The following is an 11,522-nucleotide window of genomic DNA, read 5'->3' on the forward strand; positions in this document are numbered from 1 at the left end:
AGTAAGAGAATAAATTGTTATTCCGTTTACATGAATAAAACCTTATATGGTTACACACCCAATGAAAATGGTTCATTGGATCTCGATCGTAGTGATACACATATTCATAATATTGAAACCAAAAGATGCAAAGTTAATAATGATAATGCAACTTATTTGTGGCACTGCTGTTTAGGTCATATTGGAGTAAAGCGCATGAAGAAATTCCATACTGATGGAATTTTGGAATCACTTGATTGTGAATCACTTGGTGCTTGCGAACCATGCCTTATGGGCAAGATGACTAAAGACTCCGTTCTCCGGAACAATGGAGCGAGCAACTGACTTATTGGAAATAATACATATTGATGTATGCAATCCGATGAGTGTTGAAGCTCGCGGCGGGTATCGTTATTTTCTGACCTTCACATATGATTTGAGCAGATATGGGTATATCTACTTAATGAAACACAAGTCTGAAACATTTGAAAAGTTCAAAGAATTTCAGAGTGAAGTGGAGAATCATCGTAACAAAAATAAAAGTTTCTATGATATGATCACAGAAGTAAAATATTTGAGTTACGAGTTTGGCCTTCTGTTAAAACAATGTGAAATAGTTTCACTACTCACGCCACCTGGAACACCATAGTGTAATGGTGTGTCCGAACGTCATAACCGTACTTTAGTAGATATGGTGCGATCTATGATGTCTCTTACCGATCTACCACTATCGTTTTGGGGTTATACATTAGAGACAGCTGCATTCACGTTAAATAGGGCACCATCTAAATCCGTTGAGACGACACCGTATGAACTATGGTTTGGCAAGAAACCTAAGCTATCGTTTCTTAAAGTTTGAGGTTGCAATGCTTATGTGAAAAAGTTTCAACCTGATAAGCTCAAACCCAAATCGGAGAAGTGCGTCTTCATAGGATACCCAAAAGAAAATGTTGGGTACACCTTCTATCATAGATCCGAAGGCAAGATATTCGTTGCTTTGAATGGATCCTTTCTAGAGAAGGAGTTTCTCTCGAAAGAAGTGAGTGGGAGGAAAGTAGAACTTGATGAGGTAACTGTACCTGCTCCCTTATTGGAAAGTAGTTCATCATAGAAATCTATTCCTGTGACTACTACACCAATTAGTGAGGAAGCTAATGATGATGATCATGTAACTTCAGATCAAGTTACTACCGAACCTCGTAGATAAACCAGAGTGAGATCCGCACCAGAGTGGTACGGTAATCCTGTTCTGGAGGTCATGTTACTTGACCATGACGAGCCTACGAACTATGAGGAAGCGATGATGATCCCAGATTCCGCGAAATGGCTTGAGGCCATGAAATCTGAGATGAGATCCATGTATGAGAACAAAGTATGAACTTTGATTGACTTGCCCAATGAACGGCGAGCCATTGAGATTAAATGGATCTTCAAGAGGAATACGGACGCTGATAGTAGTGTTACTATCTACAAAGCTAGAATTGTCGCAAAAAGGTTTTCGACAAGCTTAAGGTGTTGACTACGATGAGAGTTTCTCACTCGTATCTATGCTTAAGTCTGTCTGAATCATGTTAGCAATTGCCGCATTTTATGAAATCTGGCAAATGGATAAACAAAACTGCATTCTTTAATGGATTTATTAAAGAAGAGTTTTATATGATGCAACTAGAAGGTGTTGTCAATCCTAAAGGCACTAACAAAATATGCAAGCTCTAGCAATCCATCTATGGACTGGTGCAAGCATCTCGGAGTTGGAATAAACGCTTTGATAAGTTGATCAAAGCATATAGTTTTATACAGACTTGCGGTGAAGCCTGTATTTACAAGAAAGTGAGTGGGAGCACTACAGCATTTCTGATAAGTATATGTGTATGACATATTGTTGATCGGAAATAATGTAGAATTATTCTGCAAAGTATAAAGGAGTGTTTGAAAGGAGTTTTTCAAAGAAAGACCTCGGTGAAGCTGCTTACATATTGAGCATCAAGATCTATAAAGATAGATCAAGACGCTTGATAAGTTTTTCAATGAGTACATACCTTGACAAGATTTTGAAGTAGTTCAAAATGGAACAGTCAAAGAAGAAGTTCTTGCCTGTGTTACAAGGTGTGAAATTAAGTAAGACTCAAAGCCCGACCACGGCAGAAGATAGAGAGAGAATGAAAGTCATTCCCTATGCCTTAGCCATAGGTTCTATAAAGTATGCCATGCTGTGTACCAGACCTATTGTATACCCTGCCCTGAGTTTGGCAAGGGAGTACAATAGTGATCTAGGAGTAGATCACTGGACATTGGTCAAAATTATCCTTAGTGGAATAAGGATATGTTTCTCGATTATGGAGGTGACAAAAGGTTCGTCGTAAAGGGTTATGTCGATGCAAGTTTTGACACTAATCCAGATGACTCAAAATCTCAATCTGGATACATATTTAAAGTGGGAGAAATTAGCTAGAATAGCTCCGTGCGGAGCATTGTTGACATAGAAATTTGCAAAATACTTACGGATCTGAATGTGGCAGACCCGTTGACTAAACTTCTCTCACAAGCAAAACATGATCACACCTTAGTACTCTTTGGGTGTTAATCACATAGCGATGTGAACTAGATTATTGACTCTAGTAAACCCTTTGGGTGTTGGTCACATGTCGATGTGAACTATAGGTGTTAATCACATGGTGATGTGAACTATTGGTGTTAAATCACATGGAGATGTGAACTAGATTATTGACTCTAGTGCAAGTGGGAGACTAAAGGAAATATGCCCTAGAGGCAATAATAAAGTTATTATTTATTTCCTTATTTCATGATAAATGTTTATTATGCATGCTAGAATTGTATTAACCGGAAACATAATACATGTGTGAACACATATACAAACAGAGTGTCACTAGTATGCCTCTACTTGACTAGCTCGTTGATCGAAGATGGTTATGTTTCCTAGCCATAGACATGAGTTGTCATTTGATTGATGGGATCACATCATTAGGAGAATGATGTGATTGACATGACCCATTCCATTAGCTTAGCACCCGATCGTTTAGTATGTTGCTATTGCTTTCTTCATGACTTATACATGTTCCTATGACTATGAGATTATGCAACTCCCGTTTGCCGGAGGAACACTTTGTGTGCTACCAAATGTCACAACGTAACTGGGTGATTATAAAGGAGATCTACAGGTGTCTCCAAAGGTACATGTTGGGTTGGCATATTTCGAGATTAGGATTTGTCACTCCGATTGTCGGAGAGGTATCTCTGGGCCCTCTCGGTAATGCACATCACATAAGCCTTGCAAGCATTGCAACTAATGAGTTAGTTGCAAGATGATGTATTACGAAACGAGTAAAGAGACTTGCCGGTAACGAGATTGAACTAGGTATTGAGATACCGACGATCGAATCACGGGCAAGTAACATACCGATGACAAAGGGAACAAAGTATGTTGTTATGCGGCCTGACCGATAAAGATCTTCGTAGAATATGTGGGAGCCAATATGAGCATCCAGGTTCCGCTATTGGTTATTGACCGGAGACATGTCTCGGTCATGTCTACATTGTTCTCGAACCCGTAGGGTCCGCACGCTTAACGTTATGATGACAGTTTCATTATGAGTTTATATATTTTGATGTACCGAAGTTTGTTCGGAGTCCCGGATATGATCACGGACATGACGAGGAGTCTCGAAATGGTCGAGACATAAAGATTGATATATTGGACAGCTATATTCGGACACCGGAAGTGTTCCGGGTGATTTCGGAGAAAACCGGAGTGCCGGAGGGTTACCGGAACCCCACCAGGAGAAGTAATGGGCCTTATGGGCCCTAGTGGAGAGAGAGAGGGGCGGCCAGGGTGGGCCGCGAGCCCCCTCCCCCTCTGGTACGAATTGGACTAGGAGAGGGGGGGGGGCGGCGCCCCCCTTTCCTTCTCCCTCTCCCCCTTCCTTCCCCCCTCCTAGTAGGAGTAGGAAAGAGGGGAGAGGGGAGTCCTAATCCTACTAGGAGGAGGACTCCTCCTCCTTGGCGCGCCCTAGGGCCGGCCGGCCTCCCCCCTTGCTCCTTTATATACGGGGGCAGGGGGCACCTCTAGACACACAAGTTGATCTTCGTGATCGTTCTCTTAGCCGTGTGCGGTGCCCCCCTCCACCATAATCCTCGATAATATTGTAGCGGTGCTTAGGCGAAGCCCTGCGATGGTAGAACATCAAGATCGTCACCACGCCGTCGTGCTGACAGAACTCTTCCCCGACACTTTGCTGGATCGGAGTCCGGGGATCGTCATCGAGCTGAATGTGTGCTAGAACTCGGAGGTGCCATAGTTTCGGTGCTTGATCAGTTGGGCCGTGAGGACGTACGACTACATCAACCGCGTTGTGCTAACGCTTCCGCTTTTGGTCTACGAGGGTACGTAGACAACACTCTCCTCTCTCGTTGCTATGCATCACCATGATCTTGCGTGTGCGTAGGAAATTTTTGAAATTACTACGTTCCCCAACAGAAAGTCAGGGTATTTTTGCAAATAACATCCCATCCATGCGAGGAAGAGCGCCTATTTAAAGAGATTGGATCCCAGATCCATTCAGCGCTACGCAGAAGAAATCCCCAGAGATTGCTTAGGAGAAACCATTCCAGCATGGCTAGTGTTCCCAGCTCCTACGCTCATCCCGGCCCAGAGAAAGGCGAGTGGGAGAGGTCTTCCGTGTCTCATAGACGATTGATGAAGTTGCAAACGCAGGGATTCCTTCCCCATGCAGATCTAGTCCCTATTCGAATGGGGCTAGCTTTCTTCAATGAGGGGACTCAGGCAGAGGACTTCCCCAATCAGTCCGGGGGGATCGACTGTGTTTTGTCCCCTACCTGCTAAGAGGTGTCGGATTTCCAATCCATCCGTTCCTCCGAGGGCTTCTGGAATACTACGGCCTCCAGCTGCACAACTTCACTCCAGCCTCTATCCTGCACATTGCAGGTTATATCGCTTTATGCGAACTTTTCCTGGGCGTCAAGTCTCATTCGAGTTGTGGAGGAAGTTGTTTTGTCTCGTCCCACACAATCACGAAGGGTCAATATTTGAAGTGGGCGGAGCCAAAATATGGCGCGTCGCCGATACCGGATATCCATCCGGTACACCAAGGAAGGCACCTGATGAATGGCCCTCCGAATGGTTTTATATAGAGGACGTTGCGCTCCCTGGCCCGATTCGAAAGGGTCTTCCTGAATTTGCGCACGTCCCACTGAAGAAACGCCACAGTTGGCGTCCCCGGAGTCTTGAAGAGGAAGACGACGCGGAGGTTCGTCAGCTGATGAGCAGGATAAAAGAGCTCACCCAGTCCGGACTCACAGTAATTGAGGTTATGGCGATTTCCATAGCGCGAGGGGTTCAGCCGCTCCAATACAGAGGGCTTCCCATGTGGCAATACAATGGGGAGGACGACGCCTCTCGCTGCGGCTGGAAAGGTCCGGATACCCCTTCCGCTTTGGCTAAGATATTAGCCGAACTATTCAAAGGGGAGGAAAAGGATTTTCTCCGTATCAAATGTAGAGACGGTTACTCTATGTATAACCCTCCGAGCCGGGTAAGGCCCGACCACTCTGTTTTACTTCTTCCATCTCCGAATTGCCTTTGATAAACTTCTAGCCTGTTTGCTTATGACAGCACTGGCGAAAGGTCACCGAGGGATTTCATAGTCCCGCCCTACAGCCAGAGGACCACAACCGGGAGCTCAATCCCGGGTTCGAAGAGGATCCGGATATATTTGTGGTGCTTGCGGAGGGGGTGTTTTACCAGACGAGCTACAATGGCACAGAAGTGGCCATCATCGCCGACTACCCCGGTCTTCTTCTAGCTTCACACGTAAGTGTTCCGAACACACCTTATTCAAAAGAGATCTCTCCTTCCTTCTTACCCACCACACTGTCTTGTGCTCAAAAGGGGAATGGTTTGGCGCCCCGGTCTTCTTCTAGCTTCACACGTAAGTGATCCGAACACACCTTATTCAAAAGAGATCTCTCCTTCCTTCTTACCCACCACACTGTCTTGTGCTCAAAAGGGGAATGGTTTGGCGCGCCGTACTACTCCAAGGGTACCTCCGAAGAGAGCGTCCCCCACTCCGGGCGAGCCTTCCAAGAGGAAAGCAAACGAAGATACGGCCATGCCCTCATCGAAGAGGTATGAATTCGCCAACCTGCACCTGAGCAGTCACGTCCAACCGTGACCTTCCTGTTATTCATGTGTCAGGAGAAAGACGCGCCGGACCGTATCCGGAGGCTCGAGAGGCCGTACTTCCCGCAGCCAGGATTTAAATCCTGCCATGAAGACGGGGGTGGACGCGAAGGCGGGGTCGGACTGTCCTCCGGCCGAGGACTCGAATGATGTATCCGTCACCAACTCGGAAGTGGAGAGTGCGATGAATCATCGGCGCCGCTGGGCCATTTTACAAGACCCTGGCTTTTCAGAAGAGTCGTTTAACGCCTTCAACTCGGCCGATGCGTACATCCGAGCTGCTTGAGATGGGATTAACAGGGCCACAAAGCAACATTTGAAAGATGTGCAGGTAAATTTATTTTGTCTGGCTATGATAACCATATGCCAGTAGCCCCGAGACTTAAAGGAGTTGAAACAACTGATTTAAGGATCAATGTATGACCAGGTGCTTTCAGAGAAGAACACCCGACTAGCTCAGGAACTGGAAAAGTGTCAGCGTCGGCTGCTTGCTGCCAATGCCGAACTAGAGAAATACAAGGCATCTCCCGGTAATGTTTCCTTCTATCGAAAATTCATAAAGATAGACCGATAGTGCGAAATAGGGTGATATCTTTGTGTTCAGCCGTTAGACCAAGTGCAAGAGCAGCTGGACGCCGCTCGAAACGAAGAACGCGGAACCAAAAAACTACTAGCAGCGGGCAAGCGTGTATTGACAAAAGTCGTTCAAGAGAAAAAGAAACTCCAGGACTCGAACTCCAAACTGGGTGAAGAACTTAAAGATATGCGAGCTCAGCTAGCTGACTCTGTGAAGGAGAACAAGAAGCTGCGAGGCAGCATATTCAATATGTGGCCACTTTTGTTTTATAACAGTTTTGGAGGTAACGGTAGCTGACATAGCTGTAATTGCAGGCGTTTTGACGAACCGCCCCGAAGAGGAGGTGTCCGGATCATCGAGTGATCTTCTGCAAGGGTTGTCGCAGTTGCACGAGCAAGCTCGGCAGGCGATGTGGAGTGTAGCCAAGGCTTTATGGCCATCCGACCCCCCTCCAGGAAGCATGGAGCAGCTGGTAGAGTTGTTTAAGGGAGCGCGGCGGCGTGTCCGGCTGTGGAAGATATCGGCATGCTGAGAGGGTGCGCGAGAGGCCTGGGCCATGGTGAAGACACGATATACCAAGCTGGATCCTAATCACATGGCTCGTGTCAGACCGGTAGGGTCTAATGGGGAAGAAATTCCCGTTAGTTTAGTATATGACCAAGTAGAGGTGGCAGCCAAATATTCCCAACAGGATTGTAAGTTAGACTGCCTGTTGGAAGGTGTAGAGGAGGAGGTTTTCGAGTCCAAGTGACTGTGTACTTCCCTTGTCTAGCTGAATTGTATATCATTTGTCATGGCAGACCTTTTCGCTTCAACCTCCGGTCTCGAAGGTGTGGAGTGTTTCCGAATACCGTCGTAGCCGAATAGGCCGGGGTATGCCTGGAAAACTAGGCGTAGGGGTCATAGTTGGTTGAACAGACAAGTTGTATCCGGCTAGCTATGTTATATTACATTGATATCGTAAGAAAGATCTTCCAGAGAGAATAGTTCCATTAAGGGTTCCTTTCCCTGGGTGTGCATGCATTTAGTGCGCATGTTCAAATTGTGATGTTAGCACCACGGTTTGTATAACTTCTGGGGGTGCATAATGGAGTGAGCTTTTAAAAAACATCTTTAATTCGTCGACCGAATATTCCCTTAAGAACGCTAGCTTTCGGCTTCACCCAGTCTGAGGTACACATGCGCATGACCCGGTGGTAACAATCGCAGAGGTGCTCCCTTTATGCCCTAGCCGAGCTAACGGGAACGTATGGCATAAGCACATGATCCAGGCAACCCAGCTTGGCCAAAACTTAAGTCATATCGATGCATATAATAGCAAATAAAAGGTACATATGAAAAAACTCATATGTGAGGAGCTTGATGCTCAAGGAATGACAAGAACTTCTGCCCGAGAAGCCCCCAGGTACAAGTGGTGTACATTTTTAAACATGTATGTGCCAATGGTGTGCGGTCTAGCCGAACCAAAGCTTTAAAGCGAGAAAGAAGAAAGTAATCAGAAAAGAAAAAAAATAATGGAAACTATAGGGGAGGAGGAGACGAACAAGGGGTTTAGCGCTAGGCGTAGAATCTCCGGAGTCTGGCCGCATTCCAGGGGTTCGGCTCGAGGCGATTGTCTGATGCATCACGAAGACGATACGCTCCTCCGGTGAGAACTTCGTCAATTATGAAGGGACCCTCCCATTTGGGCTTGAGTTTGTCCCTTTTCTTCTCCGGGAGCCGTAGAACGAGTTTGCCAATGTTGTAAGTCTTGGCCTGTACTTCTCTGCTTTGATATCTTCAAGCGTGCTGTTGGTAAACTGCTCAACGGGCTTTTGCGACATCGCGTTCCTCCTCCAGGGCATCTAGGCTGTCCTACCGATCGGGAATAATATCGCAGGGCAATACAACCTCTGCACCATACACCATGAAAAGGTGTGTACCCGGTAGTGCGGTTGGGCGTGGTCCGCAGCCCCCAGAGTATGGAGTCGAGTTCCTCAACCCAGTGCTTGTCTGATTCTTTCAAAGACCGCACTAGTCTGGGCTTGATGCCGCTCATAATAAGACCGTTGGCGCGTTCGACTTGACCATTGGTTTGTGGGTGGTAGACGGAGGCGTAATCTAGTTTAATACCCAGATTAGTACACCAGGTTTTTACCTTGTCGGCTGTGAAATTGGAGCCGTTGTTAGTGATGATGTTGTGTGGGACACCATAACGGTGCACAACATCAGATATGAAGTCTATCACCGGGCCGGACTCAGCCGTTTTGACCGGTTTAGCCTCTATCCACTTAGTGAATCTGTCCACCATAACCAGTAGATATTTTTTCCTATGGCTTCCTCCTTTAAGGGGTCCAACCATGTCAAGTTCCCAGACCACGAAAGGCCAAGTGATGGGGATTGTTTGTAGGGCAGTGGGGGGCATATGGCTTTGGTTGGCAAAGAGTTGGCATCCGACGCAACGTTGGACAAGGTCCTGTGCATCTGCTCGGGCCGTCGGCCAATAAAACCCTATACGGAAGGCCTTGCTAACAAGGGCCCGAGCTGCAGCGTGGTGACCGCCGGGTCCGGCATGAATTTCAGCCAGGAGCTGCCACCCCTCTTCCTCGGATATACATCATTCAAGGACTCTGGTGGCACTTTTCTTGTAGAGCTCTCCATCATGAACCTTGTAGGCCTTTGAGCGCCGGACAATGCAGCGGGCCTCATTCTGGTCCTCAGGAAGCTCCTTCCTATTGAGGTAGGCCAGGAAGGGTTCGGTCCATGGGGCAATGACTGCCATGATGAGATGCACTGACGGTGTTATGCCGGTGTTTCCGGGATCTGGGGTTATGTTCCGGTCCGGACTAGTATTGCCATTTTCCGCCTGCCACACCACGGATGGCTTAAAGAGCCTTTCCAGGAAGATATTAGGTGGTACGGGGTCACGCTTAGCGCCAATACGAGCAAGAACATCCGCCGCTTGATTACTTTCTCGAGCCACATGATGGAACTCGAGCCCCTCGAACCGGGCCGACATTTTTATGACTGCATTACAATACGTTGCCATCTTCGGATCTTTAGCATCAAAATCTCCGTTTATTTGAGATATTGCAAGGTTTGAGTCCCCGCGCACTTCTAGGCGTTGTATGCCCATGGAGTCAGCCATCCGGAGACCATGCAACAAGGCCTCGTATTCGGCTGCATTATTGGAGTCTGTGTATAGTATTTGGAGAACATACTGGACGATGTCTCCGGTAGGGGATGTTAAAACGACATCCGCTCCTAACCCTGCCATCATTTTGGAGCCGTCGAAGTGCATGACCCAATTGAAGTATGTGCCGTACTCTTTAGGGAGTTCGGCCTCTGTCCATTCGGCGATGAAGTCGGCCAGTACTTGGGATTTGATAGCTCGACGTGGTTTATATGTAATGTCAAATGGCAGGAGCTCGATGGCCCATTTGGCAATCCGGCCCATAGCATCGCGGTTGTTTATAATGTTGTTGAGTGGTACTTCAGAGGCCACCGTGATCGAACACTCCTGGAAGTAGTGACAGAGCTTTCGGGATGCCATGAAGACCGCGTATGCTATTTTTTGATAATGAGGGTACCGGGATTTGCATGGTGTAAGGACAGTAGATACGTAGTATACTGGCTTCTGAAGCAGGAATTTATGTCTGTCCTATTCTCGTTCAACGACAAGTACGACGCTCACCACCTGATGTGTTGCCGATATGTATAATAACATCGGTTCACCGGCATTTGGTGCGGCCAGGGTTGGATTGCTCGCAAGAAGTGTTTTTATTTCTTCCAGTTCGGCTGTTGCCGCGTCCGTCCACTCGAAGTGGTCGGTTCGCGGTAGAAGGCGATAGAATGGCAGTGCCTTTTCTCCTAATATGAAGATAAAGCGGCTTAGAGCTGCCACGCAACCTGCAAGTTTTTGAACGTGTTTAAGGTCTGTTGGCTTAGACAATTGTGACAAAGCTCGGATTTTGGCTGGGTTTGCTGCGATTCCCCTATTGGAGATGATGAAGCACAACAGTTTTCCAGCGGGGACGCCAAAGACACACTTTTCCGGGTTGAGCTTGATGTCATACGCCCTGAGGTTGTCGAATGTAAGACGTAAGTTGTCTATTAGTGTTTCCACGTGCCTGGTTTTGATGACGACGTCATCAATGTAAGCTTCTACTGTTTTGCCAATCTGTTTCTCTAGGCATGTTTGAATCATGCGTCGATATGTGGCGCCGGCGTTCTTGAGCCCAAAGGGCATGGTATTGAAGCAGAATGGCTCGTATGGGGTAATAAATGCTGTTGCAGCTTGATCGGATTCCTTCATTTTGATTTGATGGTATCCGGAGTATGCATCAAGGAAACACAGTGAGTCGTGTCCTGCGGTGGCGTCAATGATTTGATCAATGTGGGGAAGGGGAATGGGGGCCTTAGGGCAAGCCTTGTTGAGATCCTTGAAATCGACACATAGGCGCCATGATTTATCTTTCTTTGGTACCATTACCAGGTTTGCCAGCCAGTCTGGATTCTTGATTTCTCTGATGAATCCGGCCTCGATGAGCTTGGCCAGATCCTCTCCCATGGCTTGTCGCTTAGGTTCGGAAAAGCGCTGAAGTGTTTGCTTGAATGGTTTAAATCCCTTTAATATGTTGAGGCTATGTTCGGCCAACTTGTGTGGGATCCATGGCATATCCAAAGGGTGCCAGGCAAATATGTCCGAATTTTCGCGCAGGAATTCTCGTAGTGCGGCGTCGACTATTGGGTTCAGTTGAGCTCCGATGG

This window comes from Triticum urartu, chromosome 7A (assembly GCF_056163025.1).
Source record: "Triticum urartu cultivar PI428250 chromosome 7A, HENAU_Tu73, whole genome shotgun sequence".
Taxonomy (NCBI): Eukaryota; Viridiplantae; Streptophyta; class Magnoliopsida; order Poales; family Poaceae; genus Triticum; species Triticum urartu.